Source organism: Ceratotherium simum, chromosome 23 (assembly GCF_057802395.1).
Source record: "Ceratotherium simum simum isolate JZ-2026a chromosome 23, ASM5780239v1, whole genome shotgun sequence".
NCBI classification, from domain to species: domain Eukaryota; kingdom Metazoa; phylum Chordata; class Mammalia; order Perissodactyla; family Rhinocerotidae; genus Ceratotherium; species Ceratotherium simum.
Genome location: NC_141922.1, coordinates 39,999,695 through 40,011,894, shown reverse-complemented (window position 1 = coordinate 40,011,894; position 12,200 = coordinate 39,999,695). Strand labels below are relative to the sequence as shown.

The 12,200-nt window shown below is 35.0% G+C and overlaps 1 protein-coding gene across 4 annotated transcripts in view; it reads right to left on the bottom strand.

The window, feature by feature from the left end:
* Positions 1 to 12,200, bottom strand: part of STK3 (serine/threonine kinase 3) — a 290,389-nt gene that overhangs the window by 158,541 nt on the left and 119,648 nt on the right. The window lies entirely within an intron of this gene.

Genomic DNA, 12,200 nt, shown 5'->3' with positions numbered 1-12,200 from the left:
GGTCTTTGCAGTGCACACGGTAACTTCCTTTCCTCAGAATGATTTCTTTCTGCAACTCCCGACCAGCCTGGCTCCTACTGCCTTGTCTGTTCTCGAAATTCCTTAGTTCCTATTCTGCTTCAAACCTTCTCGTAGTGAACTACAACCCACCTTCTGAGTAACAACACATCAATTTCAGCACTAGGACAACTGAAAACAGCAGTCCCTGCCATTATCTGACTTGGCCTGGCCTCAACTTTGAAAGCTAAAACACTTAACAGTAAAATGAAAGAAGAGTGTTCTACCACACTGCATAAAATCTAATCACGCCACCAGCTTCCTCTCCTTTCCCCAGGCATCTGTGAAATCCCACTCTACAACATCCACCCGTTCCCCACGTCAAATAGTGGGGGAGGGAAAGAGGTGACAGGTCAGTGTGAAAAACGTCAAAAATTACCTCGAGTTAATTCTGTTCATTCTCTCCTTCCCACTCCATCTCCCATCCCTACAAGCAGTGCCTTCTAGAACCTTCTCCCACTCTTGAAGTCAATCTGAAATTTCAGAAATTTTTATTGCAAAAACATGCACCTATAATTTTATAATAAGAAAATGGAGACATCATTTCCTAAAGAATACTCAACTATCTAGTTCAGCCTAAAAACAGTACTAACTGAAGGCTAATAAAAACCAAATTAAGTTTACTCCTGAATAAGTGTATTTAGCCTTTAAAAAGGCAGAACTGGACGTAGTCAATATTGTTGACAATACTGAATAAAGATTAAAGAATATTAAGTTACAAAAAACACAACTTTCAATTCTGAATGCAAGCGACTCTAATAGATATTTAAAACAAGGAAAGGAGACTTGATCATTCTAGCTCCAATTTCCTTCTACGGATCATACAAGTGACCTGGCAAACAGCTTGCTCCAGCAAGTATTGCCCCAGAATACTAAAAGGAAGAACTAGCTTTCTTGTTTTCTCAACTGGTACTGTTTCCCAAAATTTAAATGTCGGCCTATGATATTTCACTGACAGAAAATTCAGAAGAATTAACTCGCAGAGTTTTCCCAGAAGGAAAGCTGGAATAATTTCTCTTTTCCTTTAAATTTCCATATGCTCCCCAGAAGCACCTGGAATATTTTAGGAATTCCACATAATTTCATCAATATTTTAAATTGGCACAACCTCCATCAACAAGTTTGTTTTATCCCTGTACCTTTATCACTGTCCAACAGTTATCGTTTAGTACTAAGTGTAAAAAAAAAAACAAAACCCAATTTTTGTTGAATGAATGAGTGAAGTTCTTGCTTCCTAAAATTGAGATTCCTATTCCAGGTCCTTTACCAGCTGGAACAAGCAAGACTCTCTCCTATTTCATTCTTAGTGTGAACTCCTTTCCTTCATTTTACCTTTTCTAGACAAGAATTCCCGTTGTTATCTCATTTCCTTCCTGACTTCACTTTCTATGTGGTTTCAATTTGTATTTGGCCTAATTCCCACAAAACACCCATTTTTCCTTTTCTAATATTTTAATATTTGCTGTAACAACTCAAAACAATTATGTGCCTATTCAGGGCTAGCCTTATGCAGAAGGGAAGACAGTGGGGTTTAGATGGGATTTAATTGGTACAGAAGATCCCAGCCCTAACACACACAAACAAGCACACCTGGATAGAGACTAAGAGCAGAGACATTTCTTTGTGTTAAGCTCCTCCTTCTTCTTAAGGTTCATATCCATCTCTTTCCCTCCCTCTCTTTTTTCTATTCTGTTGTACGACAGTTCCCTCCAGCTAACTTCACTCCTGTTTCTTTTACACTCCAAATCCAACCTGTCAGGGAATTCTGTTGGTTCTATTTTCAAAATATAACCAAAATCTGACTAGGTCTTACCACAGCCCATGCTATCAACCTAATGTGTGCCAGCATCTTCTCTCACCTGGATTACTGCAATAACCCTCCCAACTGGTCTCTTCGCTTCTACCTTTGTCCACCCTTCACCACAGTCTATTCTCAACAAAACCAGAGTAATCCTTTTAAACTGTAAATCAGATCTTCTCACATTGCTGTTCAATGCCTGGCAAGAACCTAAAAACGTTTATAAGGCACTACTCCTGATCTGACCTACCACCTCCACCACCTCCCTTCCCTCTCTTCTCTGATCTTATCTCCTGCTTCTTCCTCCCTCCATCTCTCCGCTCCAGCTTCAGTGGCCTCCTTGCTATTTCTCAAACACACAAGCGTTTTTCTACCCTGTAGAAAAACAAGGTACCTACCTTGGCTATTCCTTCTACCTGAAATGGTCTCCCGAGGTATATGTGTGGTTCACTCCCATAGCACCTTCAAAATGAATATATAGTACATTCTGATAGCCTTTTCTAATACCTCCTCCCTAATAAATTGTTAACAACCCTTAATAAACCATGGCTAACATACCTAGAAAAGGCGTGTTACAATTCTACACCTTTTATGTGTGTCCCATAAACACAGTGTGTACTAGGATGCCTCCTTTTGGCCTCAAGTCCTTTTATTACTGCATTGTTAGTGTTTTAATTGAATCTTTGTTCAAAGATGAGCCTATAACTATTCAGTCTTTTTCCCCCTCCTACTTTCCCATTCTCCATCTTTCCTCTACCCCACAACTCCAGGTGTACTGCTCCATGCCTTGCTCTCCATGCTCATATAATCACATACAAATACACACAGAGGTCTGAAGATTTTATTTTGTTTCTTCTGGGGTGGGGTTGTTCCCACATAGTCTTCTCTGCATCTTATTTTTCTCGTTTCATAGTAGGCAGTGGAATACATCCACATCAGCTGGTATATTTAGAACTCCATTCTTTCTAATGGCTGCATAACGTTACATGGCTGAAATGTAACAAACGTATTCAACTTTTCCCTCCTTGTTCCTAGTTTTTTACCATTACTGACAATACTGCAAAAAGATCCTTCATAAAAAATACATAGATCTTCACATATTAGTGCTTTTATTTCTATGAGATAGATTCTCAGGAGTGAAACTGCCAAATTGCTTTTTTTAAAAAAAGCTGTAAACTTCACATATCTACTACCAATGCCCTTTTCTCTAATTTTTCACCAGTATTGAGTGTCATAACTCTTTTAACTTTGAATATAAAATGATTACCTCATTGTTACATAAATCTGCATTTCCCAAACTACCCTTGACCATATGTTATTTGGCCATTTGGATTTGCTCTTCTGCAAATTACCTGTTTTTTTTTTAAAAACTGGACTGTCTGTTATTAATTTGTAAATTTTCTTATATCTTGGATATCTACCATTTATTTGTCATCTGAGGTATAAATGTTTTTCCCCAACCTATTGTCTATCTATTGAGTTTGCTTATGGGATCCCACACAAAAGTTTCTAATTATTATGTGATTGAGACTTATCTTCTCTTTCACACCTTCTGGTTTTCCTGAGTTGATTAGAAATTTCGCTCCAACTTCTAAATCATACATATAGAGTAGAATTTTTATTTTTTTCATTTATTTAAGTCTTTAGTATATCTAGAATTTATTTGGATATAATAAGAGACCAAAGATTCCGTTTTCTTTTGGATTTTATGCTGTCTTGACAGTATGTCATTTTCCCACTCAACTAGAATTTTTACCTTTATCACCTAAATTCCCATTTCTTCTAGAATCTATTTCTGATCTCTATATTCATAGACATATGTCAGTGCATACTATTTTGACTATAGTGGCTTTAGAGTATATTTTCATATCTGGTATGGCTATTTACCCCTTACTCTTTTTTTCTTTTTTTTTTTAAATTTTCTTGGTCAAAAACCATTAACCTCGTTTTACCCAATTACAACATAAACTCTGATGGAATTTTGATTAAAAATATAATAAATGTTTTTTCTTAATTTTGGGTAAAGAGGAATTAAGACAGTTCTTAGATGGCAACACTATCATAGAATTGAGAATATATTTTATAAAGTCAGCATGCTTTTTCCTTTAGTTCAGTACCAGTACAACGTCCTTCAATGAGATTTTATAGCTCTTCATACAGAACTGTACTTTCCTTATTTAATTCATTCCTAAGTATTTTCTAGTTTTTAAAACTACTTCGAATTGATTACTTTTTCCAATTTTTCTTTAATAAGATTATTATCAGCATCAAGAAAGGCTACTGATTCCTTATACTTTATCTTAAATATAGCCATTTACCAAATTGTTTTATTAATTCTGGTAATCTTTTACTGGTATCTTTCGAATTTTCTAGGCACACAATCATACCAATAAAACAAAATACATTTTTTCTCTTCTTTTCTAATATTATACTGATTATTCCATTTTTTTTTATCTTACTGAACATGCTAGAACATACAAAACACTGAGTAATAGTGATAATAGAGAGCATACCTACTATTAGAGATAGCTTTAGCATTTCACTAAATGTTAAAATAATGTTTGCTTTTTTCTTTTTTTTATATACATTATTATATTTATGTACTTAGGAAAAGCTGTTGAACTTTATCAAATATTTTTTCAGCATCTATTGATATAACCATCTAAGTTTCTTCCTTCAATTTGATGAACTCTATATACATTGTTCTTTTAATTCATTCAGAGTTAATTATTCTTGGTTAAAAGCTATTCATTAGAATGTCCTTTGCATTTCAAGAATTCTTATCCAGCACATTTTTAGTCACTCTATCATCAGTCACTTGGATTTGGTAATATATACTGAAAGTTCATTGCTTATAACTGTTTTCTCTTCATAATATTCTTTTGAGGCCTCAGTTCTGATTCATTTGCTGTTTGATATAATCTATTCAATTATTTTCCTCAAATGGGGTAAATGAGAGATATAGTCTGTGAATCTTTAAAACATCTTTTGCTCTGAGAGGTAAATGGAACATTGGTTGAGTCAGTTATTCATTCATTCATTCATTCATTACCAAAAATTTACACTACGTAATATATCCTGTTCTAGGTACTGGAGCTAAATCATGAAGAAAACAGTTTCTGTCTTTAAAGAATGTATACTGCAGTTGAGGAAGAGAGATAATAAGCACACAAATGAATAAATAAAATACAGAGTAGTTATTAAGAGCTAAAAAAAAAAAAAAACCAACAAGGCAGGGAAAGGAGAATGACGTTGGAGTAGGAAAAGTGCTATTATATATAGTAGTCAGGAAGGACCTCTCTGATGATGATGGCAATGATGATGAGGATGACAATAATAATGACGACAATGACAACAGTTAACCTGCATATAGTGCTTCCTAAGTGCCAGGCACTGTGCTAAGTACTGAACATACATTAACTCATATAATCCTAAACAACTCTATGAAGGAGTTAACATTAAAATAAAAATTGTACTATAGCCTTAGATTTAACTTTAGAATGTGTGGCTGAAACAACAGTTCCTCATATTTATAGAAAAATGTTTTAATTAAAACGTTATATCATCCTATCAGTCAAGAATTGATCAGATAAAGTATTCAGAATTAAAATGCTAAAAAAAAAACACAGGTATTGAGAGTATGTTAATGTGATTTAAAAAGACTTCTTTCTAAAACTAAACACTAGAATGACACAAAATGAAGAAACAGACACATTCTCAATAAAAATGGAAATAAGACTAGGACGTCTGTATACCAACCCTCTGTAACAACATCTTACTGAATCTTTCCACAAAACCTCTCATTTAATTCTTCCAATAAGCCTGTGATTCCAATAAGTCTATTATGCCCACTTTACACACGAGGGAAGTGAAGTTTAAGAAAACACATACCTTACCTAAAGTCACAAAAGGGAAAAAAGGGGAAGAAATAAAAATATGAATTTGTACAGATGGCGTGATCACAGACTATAATATCCAAGAACATCAACTTATTGTAGGTAAGAAATGAGTTAATCAAAGTTGTAGCATATAGGGTAAATCCAGAAAAGTGCTTCCCTAAAGAAGCTGGATTGTGTAGTGGAAAGAAAATGGGCTATGGAGCCAAATACGCTTGATTCCAGTCAAGCAGACTAGCCTAAGGAGTTAACTGAAAAGCATGCGTTGCTGAGATTAGTGTCTGCAGGGTTACTTCTGTGATAACCCTAGTGGACGCACCAGTGACAAAGTTGCTCAGCAACAACAGCAATCTACAGCAACCCTAAAATACCTGATTAAACAGTTCTATTCCTGGTTCTGAGAGATCAAAGGCAACCACCTCAACTACGTAAGAACTTAAGAACCCTAACTCCCTCTAGGCCACATTCTCTTCTCAATAAAAACCACCTCACCCTCTGTTAACAATCTCATTTTTCTTCCTTCCCTTCCTATTTGACTCTTTTTCTTTCTGATTCTTCCCTGCTACCTCTCTTCTTTCTTCCGTTACCTAATCAAGCATTTCCTTTTGAATTGCTTTCTTCTCTCTTACCACCAGAGTTTGGTTTTGAGAGCATTCATATATACCTTCATTACCTCCAAATAAATTTTGATCTCAAAAGCCATGTCTCTTTTTCCAATAATAGTAATTTAAGGAAAATTTTAACAACTCAGCATATGTTATAGAGTGAAAAATGGATTGAAAACACTGACCTGTGTATGTTAAAATATTATGTGACTTTAGAAAAAATTATTCCCTAATATAATACTATATTAAAAATTCTTTCATACAATTTTTAATTATTTTGCAAAATTCAAGAAGTAAAATATAATTTATTTAACAAATTTAATAGGGGATCTAAGAAGATCAGTGTAAGAAACTCGATTATTGCTTTAGTGTCCCTCAGCACTACATTTCTTTTCCATTTGGACTTAATAACACCTCACATATATAAATGATTCACAAAGGAAAGACAAGTCATCGAGAGTTTACTACCATGGGAATCAGAAACCAGTAATCACACAATGCTTTTAATTCTTATCATATTACTAAAATTTTATTAGAAACAGATGTTGGCAGCACAATTTTGATGGAATTAGTTAACTTTTCTTTCACTTTCATAACAAATTAAGCATTGCTCAGTTGAAAAGTTATAATGTCACAAGCCTTGAAGCAGTTTTAGGTGCTATAATTTAAACTGGTGCAGTGCAGAGTTTGTATGCTATTGGAAAAGAACTTGTTAGCCTCATTATTGATAATTATTTAACTGGTAAAGTCGCATGTTCTTTTAACACGTCCAATCACTTAAATTTCTAAGGAAACAAAATAATTCAAAGACCTCTAAATATACAATTAATATAGCAATATATAAATTAGCAATATAGCAGCAAAACAGGTGGAAAATATAACCATTAACAGGACTTCCAAAGAATAAATCAGACAAATGGTTTATGTCCCTAAATAAGCTAAAACCTAGAGGTAAAGAAATTTAGTGAGTGAACAGGAAAGATAATCTATACTTAAAATTAAAAAATAAATGAGGATGATGAATAGATAAACAAAATGTGGTATATACATACAAGGGAACATTATTGAGCCTTAAAAAGAAAGGAGATCCTGTTATATGCTGCAATGTGGATGAACTCTGAAGACATTATAAGCGAAATAAGCCAGCCACAAGATAACAAATACTGTATGATTCTACTTATATGAGGTTTCTAAAGTAGTCAAATTCATAGAAACAGAAAGTAGAATGGTGGTTACTAGGGTCTGGGGGTATGTGGGAAACGAGGAGTTGTTTAATAAATAACAGAGTTTCAGTTTTGCAAGACAAAAAAAGTTCTGGAGATCTGTTGTACAACAAAATGAATATACTTAACAATACTTAACTGTACACATAAAAATGGTTAAGATGGTAAATTTTATGTTATGTGTTTTTAACTACAATAAAAATTTAAAAAGAATAAAGAGTAAAAAATAAAATATTTGCAGCAAAATTTTTCTTACAGGCAAAGAAATCTTGCAGGTAAACCATATTTGTTATGTGTTATAACTTTAAGAAAGCCAAAAGATTTTAATATCTGATGTTCAATGCATGTGACATAGCAGTTCTCTCCATATCAATTCTGACAAGTACCACCAAATTTATTTCTTAGAACTAGTCCCTCAGCCATACTCATCCACCCCTCCTCCCACCAAAGTTCTAGGGTTCTAGTTCTGCTTTGAAGCACTTCACCAATGTAATCAGTCCCCAACATACAACTTGCTACCCAGGAATGGTCAGCCAAGATACCACATTAGGTTTTTCCTTTCCGCCTCTCTTCTATTTCTCTTTATCAATGAAGAAGCCACTGCTGCCTGGAACTTCCCCTCCCTCCTCAAAAATGAAGAAGAAATTAAGGCATTCTCAGACAAATAAAAACTGACAGAATTCACTGCTAGCAAACCTACTCTACAAGAAATACTAAACGGAGACTTTCAGGCTGAAATGAAAGGACACTTGACAGCAACTTGAATTTCAAACAATGAAATAAAGAACACCAGTAAAGGTAACTACATAGGTAAATCTAAAAGACAGTATAAATTTATTTTTTGTTAGTAACTCTATATAGGACTTCTACCATGAATTTAAATTACAACCAAAAAAAAAAAAGTAAGACTACAATAGATAAATAATGAAGCTGTTTCAAGAAGTGGGTTTTCTATTTCACTTCTGGAATGGAGACAGTGAAGAGATAAAGAAAATATAATAGCGGCATCTCTGAAAAGAAAAAAATGCTTCAAAACAAACCTGTGGTAGATAACTATACATGTCATAGACATACACAATCATTCACCACAAAATGACATTTCAGTCAACAATGGACCACATATACGATAGTGGTCCCATAAGATTGGTACCATATAGTCTTGGTGTGTAGTAGGCTATACCATCTAGGTCTGTGTAAGTACACTCTATGATGTTCACACAAACTGCCTAATGACACATTTCTTAGAACGTATCCCTGTCGTTAAGTGACACATGACTATAGACTTATAACTTGGTAGTTTGGCTCAACGTGGTTTTAAAACACTAATCTTATCTTGTTCATTTTACCTCCTTTTTATCTCTTGACTCTGTCCCTTTCTCTCCATCACAGCCAATACCTTAATCCAGGTTGTCATCATTTCTCACCTGGATTATTGGGAGCTTCCTAATGGGTCTCCCTAATTTTAGTCCTGCTCCACCATAAACCATTTCCTCCATGCTGCCATTACCGATGTAACCAAAAAAAATCAGTTCCCATCACCCAGCTTTAATTTTTCCAAAGGTTCCCCATAATCTTCAGAGAAAAAATTAAAATTCCCAGGATAAAATGCAAGGCTTTGTGACATGACCACTACTTTTCTCTCTAGCCTTAGCACCATCACATACATAAATGATCTATATCCACACTCCATGCTACAGCCCTTGGGAGCTATTCAGATTTCCAGAATGTAGTTCTATGTCTCCCTTTACACTTGATACCTTGTACTACAACTTCATCTTTACTCCAGCAAAGACTTCCTTTTCTCTAGGTCTCAACACTTATACTCACACCCACTCCCACTCCAAATAATGCTGAGTTTTATCATTATCTAGACATAATTACCATAGTAGTTACCAAAAGGTACTATAAACATTTGTTTGCCAATGCATCTCTCCCAAAGACTGCAAGCTATTTAAGCATAAGGATTGTTTTTTTATTCCTATTTTTTACCCCTATATATACACATAGTACCTGCCATGGAGTAGGTGGTTAATAAATGTTTGAAAAATGCATCAGAGGATAAAGTAGGTTATACACTAATAGACCTATGGAGAAGCCACTCAATTTTTACTTTCTATAACCAAACCAAATATTAATTGATAAGTAATAAAACTGAAATGTCAACATTAATCTTTATTAATTCTGTAATCAATCAAAATAAGTAAAGAAAGAATATGGTGTAGTTCTTAATTTTTATAGTTCATTCTTCAAAACATCTTCTTTTTTTTAATACTTTTATTTTTTTGGCGGGGGAGGAAGATCAGCCCTGAGCTAACATCTGCCAATCCTCCTCTTTTTGCTGAGGAAGACTGGCCCTGGGCTAACATCCATGCCCATCTTCCTCCACTTTATATGGGACGCCGCCACAGCATGGCCTGACAAGTGGTACGTCGGTGCGCGCCTAGCATCCCAACCGGCAAACCCCGGGCTGCCTCAGCGGAGCGCGCGCAGTTAACTGCTTGCGCCACTGGGCCGGCCCCAAAACATCTTCTTCTATTACAGGAAAGTGTGACCCAGTGAAAATATGGAGACCCTCCCCAAAAGTTTTACAGTCAAAAACTTCTTTCTAATTCTGATCCAGAACCTCCAAGTAACTTGCAATAAATTAAACAACATGATCTATGATTCATATGTAGACCTTTACTCCATATGTAGAAAAGAGAGCTATATTAAACTTGCTTTATCTTATAGTACAATATTAGAGGGATTCTTTTTTTTTAAATTTTTTATTTATTGCAGTAACATTGGTTTATAACATTGTATAAATTTCAGGTGCACATCATTATACTTCTATTTCTGCATAGATTACATCATGTTCACCACCCAAATACTAATTACAACCCATCACCACACACATGTGCTGAATTATCCCTTTTGCCCTCCTCCCTCCCCCCTTCCCCTCTGGTAACCACCAATCCAATCTCTGTCTCTATGTGTTTGTTTATTGTTGTTATTATGTACTACTTAATGAAGGAAATCATATGGTATTTGACCTTCTCCCTCTGATTTATTTCGCTTTGCATAATACCCTCAATGTCCATCCATGTTGTCACAAATGGCTGGATTTCATCGTTTCTTATGGCTGAGTAGTATTCCATTGTGTATATATACCACATCTTCTTCATCCATTCGTCCCTTGATGGGCACTTAGGTTGCTTCCAAGTCTTGGCTATTGTGAATAATGCTGCAATGAACACAGGGGTGCATGTATCTTTATGCAATGGTGTTTTCAAGTTCTTTTAAATGCTATGAACCAAAAAGTGAAAACTTGAATTTTTTTAACTAGAAAAGTAAAACTTAGATAACACTCAACTATCAACAGCAAATGTCTTTAAAAGCCTTTGAAACCACAAAACTTCCAGCACATCTAAAAATGTATAATGTGCTATATCTCAGGTTGTATTTCTAAGGTAGGAGAAATGTCCCATAGTCTGTAGTACTTTCTCCTTTAGATTCAACTTTTCCTAACATATAAAATAGAGCTAACAGCAGTACCTCTCCCTTGTGAGATTGTTGAAAGGAGTAGAATTCACGTATCACACTTAGAATAGCGCCTAGTACCTAGTAAAAACTCAGTTAATGTCTAGACATCATTATTACTATAATTATTATGAAATGCCCAAGTCCTCAAAAGTTATCAGTAGAATGTTCTTCAAAGGAAAAGAGAGCACATCACTCAGACGAATCTACATGTATTAATTAATATATCCATCAAATCTATCCCCACTTCTTTCCGCTGATTCCCATTTACTTAAAGAAAGATTTCACTAGTATTCTGCTGTAGATTCACTCTTAAATCACTTAAACAAACCACTATGAAAATATAACTACAAACACCAAAAAAAAAAAAAAAAAAAAAAACAACCACAAGAGGATCAGCACTTACTACAATCCTGGACTCTAACAGAACTGATTTGATGCTACCATAGTCTGGGTCTCCATTTCTTCATCTGTCCAATGGCGATCACAGTACTTATCTGATCTCACAGGGTTAATTGTGAGGATTAAAGAAAATAATTTATGTAGAACTGTCTGCTAAACACATAAATTTTAATATTTATGAAAATATTTCATAAATATAGGTTAATAATACTATTGCTATAAAAAGGTCAGATAATCTATATTCCACATTTTAAGCACAAATTGCCCTTGCCTTTTCAGAACCAGGTTCTGACTTCTTTTAGCCCAAATTTATTTGGTTTGGGTGTATACATGGACACCTCAGAAGGTGTTCCTTTCAAGGATACCTTATGTTACTATGCATAAGAAATGTTTTCCAGGGGCCAGCCCGGTGGCGCAGCGATTAAGTGTGCAGGGCTCCACTTCGGTGGCCCGGGTTTCACAGGTTCCAACCCCAGGCACGGAACCGACGCACCACTTGTCTAAGCCATGCTGTGGCGGTGTACCATATAAAGTAGAGGAAGATGGGCACAGATGTTAGCCCAGGGCCAATCTTCCTCAACAAAAAAGAGGAGGATTGGCATTGAAAGGTAGCTCAGGGCTGGTCTTCCTCAAAAAAAAAGAAAGAAAAGAAACGCTTTCCATATTAATTGAAAAGAGATGAAAAGGACTAACAACTTCA